The sequence below is a fragment of the Eriocheir sinensis genome, unplaced genomic scaffold (assembly GCF_024679095.1).
Source record: "Eriocheir sinensis breed Jianghai 21 unplaced genomic scaffold, ASM2467909v1 Scaffold742, whole genome shotgun sequence".
In the NCBI taxonomy this organism is placed as follows: Eukaryota; Metazoa; Arthropoda; class Malacostraca; order Decapoda; family Varunidae; genus Eriocheir; species Eriocheir sinensis.
The window spans coordinates 110,358-114,958 of record NW_026112101.1 but is presented as its reverse complement, the minus strand read 5'-3'; the positions used below and the strand labels follow the sequence as shown (position 1 = coordinate 114,958).

General features: G+C 48.1%; 1 long non-coding RNA gene across 1 annotated transcript; it reads left to right on the top strand.

Annotated features, from left to right (window-relative positions):
* The first annotated feature begins 1,199 nt into the window (after nucleotides 1-1,199).
* Nucleotides 1,200-4,191, top strand: LOC126994191 (uncharacterized). Its single transcript, XR_007748882.1, has 2 exons — nucleotides 1,200-1,287; nucleotides 4,077-4,191. It is a non-coding gene; the product is annotated as an uncharacterized LOC126994191 (long non-coding RNA).
* Nucleotides 4,192-4,601: the final 410 nt, after the last annotated feature.

Sequence of the window (4,601 nt, the reverse complement as noted above, 5' to 3'; positions counted from 1 at the left end):
ATGAATGCAGTGAAGGAAGGGAAAGGAAGGGAAGGGAAGGGAACAGATGAATGCAGGGAAGGAAGGGAAGGGAAGGGAAGATAAAAAGATAAAAACAAACAGATGAATGCAGGGAAGGAAGGGAAGGGAAGATAAAAAGATAAAAACAAACAGATGAATGCAGGGAAGGAAGGGAAGGGAAGGGAACAGATGAATGCAGGGAAGGGAAGGGAAGGGAAGGGAAGGGAACATATGAATGCAGGGAAGGAAGAGAAGGGAAGGGAAGGGAACAGATGCATGCAGGGAAGGAAGGAAGGGAAGGAAGGGAACAGATGAATGCAGGGAAGGAAGGAAGGAAGGGAAGGGAACAGATGAATGCAGGGAAGGAAGGGAAGATAAAAAGATAAAAACAAACAGATGAATGCAGGGAAGGAAGGGAAGGAAGGGAACAGATGAATGCAGGGAAGGAAGGAAGGGAAGGAAGGAAGGGAAGGAACAGATGAATGCAGGGAAGGGAACAGATGAATGCAGGAAGGAAGGGAAGGAAGGAAGGGAACAGATGAATGCAGGGAAGGAAGGAAGGGAAGGAAGGGAACAGATGAATGCAGGAAGGAAGGGAAGGAAGGGAACAGATGAATGCAGGGAAGGAAGGGAAGGAAGGAAGGGAACAGATGAATGCAGGGAAGGAAGGGAAGGAAGGCAAAGGAACAGATGAATGCAGGGAAGGAAGGAAGGGAAGGGAAAAAGATGAATGCAGGGAAGGATGGGAAGGAAGGAAGGGAACAGATGAATGCAGGGAAGGAAGGGAAGGGAAGATAAAAAGATAAAAACAAACAGATGAATGCAGGGAAGGAAGGCAAGGGAAGGAAGGAACAGATGAATGCAGTGAAGGAAGGAAAGGAAGGAAGGAAGGGAACAGATGAATGCAGGGAAGGAAGGGAAGGAAGGGAAGGAACAGATGAATGCAGGAAGGAAGGAAGGAAGGGAAGGAACAGATGAATGCAGGGAAGGAAGGGAAGGAAGGGAACAGATGAATGCAGGGAAGGAAGGAAGGGAAGGAAGGGAAGGAAGGAACAGATGAATGCAGGGAAGGAAGGAAGGAAGGAAGGAACAGATGAATGCAGGGAAGGAAGGGAAGGAAGGGAACAGATGAATGCAGGGAAGGAAGGAAGGAAGGGAAGGGAACAAATGAATGCAGGGAAGGGAAGGAAGGAACAGATGAATGCAGGGAAGGAAGGGAAGGGAAGGGAAGATAAAAAGATAAAAACAAACAGATGAATGCAGGGAAGGAAGGGAAGGGAAGGGAAGGTACAGATGAATGCAGGAAGGAAGGAAGGGAAGGAAGGAACAGATGAATGCAGGGAAGGAAGGGAAGGGAAGGGAAGATAAAAAGATAAAAACAAACAGATGAATGCAGGGAAGGAAGGGAAGGGAAGGGAAGGGAAGATAAAAACAAACAGATGAATGCAGGGAAGGAAGGAAGGGAAGGGAAGATAAAAAGATAAAAACAAACAGATGAATGCAGGGAAGGAAGGGAAGGGAAGAACAAACAGATGAATGCAGGGAAGGAAGGGAAGGGAAGGGAAGGAAGGGAAGGGAAGGGAACAGATGAATGCGGGGAAGGAAGGGAAGGGAACAGATGAATGCAGGGAAGGAAGGAAGGAAGGAAGGGAACAGATGAATGCAGGAAGGAAGGAAGGAACAGATGAATGCAGGAAGGAAGGGAAGGAAGGAAGGAAGGGAACAGATGAATGCAGGGAAGGAAGGAAGGGAAGGGAAGATAAAAAGATAAAAACAAACAGATGAATGCAGGGAAGGAAGGAAGGAAGGGAAGGAACAGATGAATGCAGGGGAAGGGAAGGGAAGGAACAGATGAATGCAGGGAAGGAAGGAAGGAAGGAAGGGAACAGATGAATGCAGGGAAGGAAGGAAGGGAAGGGAACAGATGAATGCAGGGAAGGAAGGGAAGGGAAGGGAACAGATGAATGCAGGGAAGGAAGGGAAGGAAGGGAAGGAACAGATGAATGCAGGGAAGGAAGGGAAGGAAGGAAGGGAACAGATGAATGCAGGGAAGGAAGGAAGGGAAGGAACAGATGAATGCAGGGAAGGAAGGAAGGGAAGGAACAGATGAATGCAGGGAAGGAAGGTAGGGGAAGGGAACAGATGAATGCAGGGAAGGAAGGGAAGGGAAGGAAGGAACAGATGAATGCAGGGAAGGAAGGAAGGGAAGGAAGGGAACAGATGAATGCAGGGAAGGAAGGAAAGGAAGGAAGGAACAGATGAATGCAGGGAAGGAAGGAAGAGAAGGAAGGAACAGATGAATGCAGGGAAGGAAGGAAGGGAAGGGAAGGAACAGATGAATGCAGGAAGGAAGGGAAGGGAAGGAAGATGAATGCAGGAAGGAAGGGAAGGGAAGGAAGGAACAGATGAATGCAGGAAGGAAGGAAGGGAAGGGAACAGATGAATGCAGGGAAGGAAGGGAAGGAAGGAAGGAACAGATGAATGCAGGGAAGGAAGGAAGGAAGGAAGGGAACAGATGAATGCAGGGAAGGAAGGAAGGGAAGGGAACAGATGAATGCAGGGAAGGAAGGAAGGAAGGAACAGATGAATGCAGGAAGGAAGGGAAGGGAAGGGAAGGGAACAGATGAATGCAGGGAAGGAAGGAAGGAAGGAAGGAACAGATGAATGCAGGAAGGAAGGAAGGAAAGGAAGGAAGGGAACAGATGAATGCAGGGAAGGAAGGGAAGGAAGGAAGGAAGGAACAGATGAATGCAGGGAAGGAAGGAAGGGAAGGAAGGAAGGAACAGATGAATGCAGGGGAAGGAAGGAAGGAAGGGAAGGAACAGATGAATGCAGGAAGGAAGGAAGGAAGGGGAACAGATGAATGCAGGGAAGGAAGGAAGGAAGGAAGGAACAGATGAATGCAGGAAGGAAGGAAGGAAGGAACAGATGAATGCAGGAAGGAAGGAAGGAAGGAAGGAACAGATGAATGCAGGGAAGGAAGGAAGGAAGGGAAGGAAGGGAACAGATGAATGCAGGGAAGGAAGGGAAGGAACAGATGAATGCAGGAAGGAAGGGAAGGAAGGGAAGGGAAGGAAGGAAGGAAGGGAAGGGAAGGAACAGATGAATGCAGGGAAGGAAGGGAAGGGAAGATAAAAAGATAAAAACAAACAGATGAATGCAGGGAAGGAAGGGAAGGGAAGATAAAAAGATAAAAACAAACAGATGAATGCAGGGAAGGAAGGGAAGGGAAGGGAAGATAAGATGAATGCAGGAAGGAAGGGAAGGGAAGGAAGGAACAGATGAATGTCGGGAAGGAAGGAAGGGAAGGGAAGGGAAGGGAACAGATGAATGCAGGGAAGGAAGGGAAGGGAAGGAAGGGAACAGATGAATGCAGGAAGGAAGGAAGGAAGGAACAGATGAATGCAGGGAAGGAAGGAAGGAAGGGAAGGGGAAGGAAACAGATGAATGCAGGGAAGGAAGGAAGGGAAGAAGGGAACAGATGAATGCAGGAAGGAAGGAAGGAAGGGAAGGAACAGATGAATGCAGGGAAGGAAGGGAAGGGAAGGGAACAGATGAATGCAGGAAGGAAGGGAAGGAAGGAAGGAACAGATGAATGCAGGGAAGGAAGGGAAGGAGGAAGAAGGAAGGAACAGATGAATGCAGGAAGGAAGGAAGGGAAGGGAACAGATGAATGCAGGGAAGGAAGGAAGGGAAGGAAGGGAACAGATGAATGCAGGAAGGAAGGGAAGGAAGGAAGGAACAGATGAAGGAAGGGAAGGAAGGAAGGGAAACAGATGAACAGAGGAAGGAAGGAAGGAAGGAAGGAAGGAAGGGAAGGAAACAGATGAATGCAGGAAGGAAGGAAGGAAGGAAGGAACAGATGAATGCAGGGAAGGAAGGAAGGGAAGGAAGGAACAGATGAATGCAGGAAAGGGAAGGGAAGGGAAGGGAAGGAAGGAAGGAAGGAAGGAAGGAACAGATGAATGCAGGAAGGAAGGGAAGGGAAGGAAGGAACAGATGAATGCAGGGAAGGAAGGGAAGGGAAGGGAAGATAAAAACAAACAGATGAATGCAGGGAAGGAAGGGAAGGGAAGATAAAAAGATAAAAACAAACAGATGAATGCAGGGAAGGAAGGGAAGGGAAGGGAAGATAAAAAGATAAAAACAAACAGATGAATGCAGGGAAGGAAGGGAAGGGAAGGGAAGATACAGATGAATGCAGGAAGGAAGGAAGGGAAGGAAGGAACAGATGAATGCAGGAAGGAAGGAAGGAAGGAAGAGGAAGGAAGGAAACAGATGAATGCAGGAAGGAAGGGAAGGAAGGGAAGAAGGAAGGGAACAGATGAATGCAGGGAAGGAAGGGAAGGGAAGGGAAGATAAAAAGATAAAAACAAACAGATGAATGCAGGGAAGGAAGGAAGGGAAGGGAAGATAAAAAGATAAAAACAAACAGATGAATGCAGGGAAGGAAGGGAAGGGAAGGGAAGGGAACAGATGAATGCAGGGAAGGAAGGGAAGGAAGGAAGGGAACAGATGAATGCAGGGAAGGGAAGGGAAGGGAATGGAAGATAAAAAGATAAAAACAAACAGATGAATGCAGGGAAGGAAGGGAAGGAAGG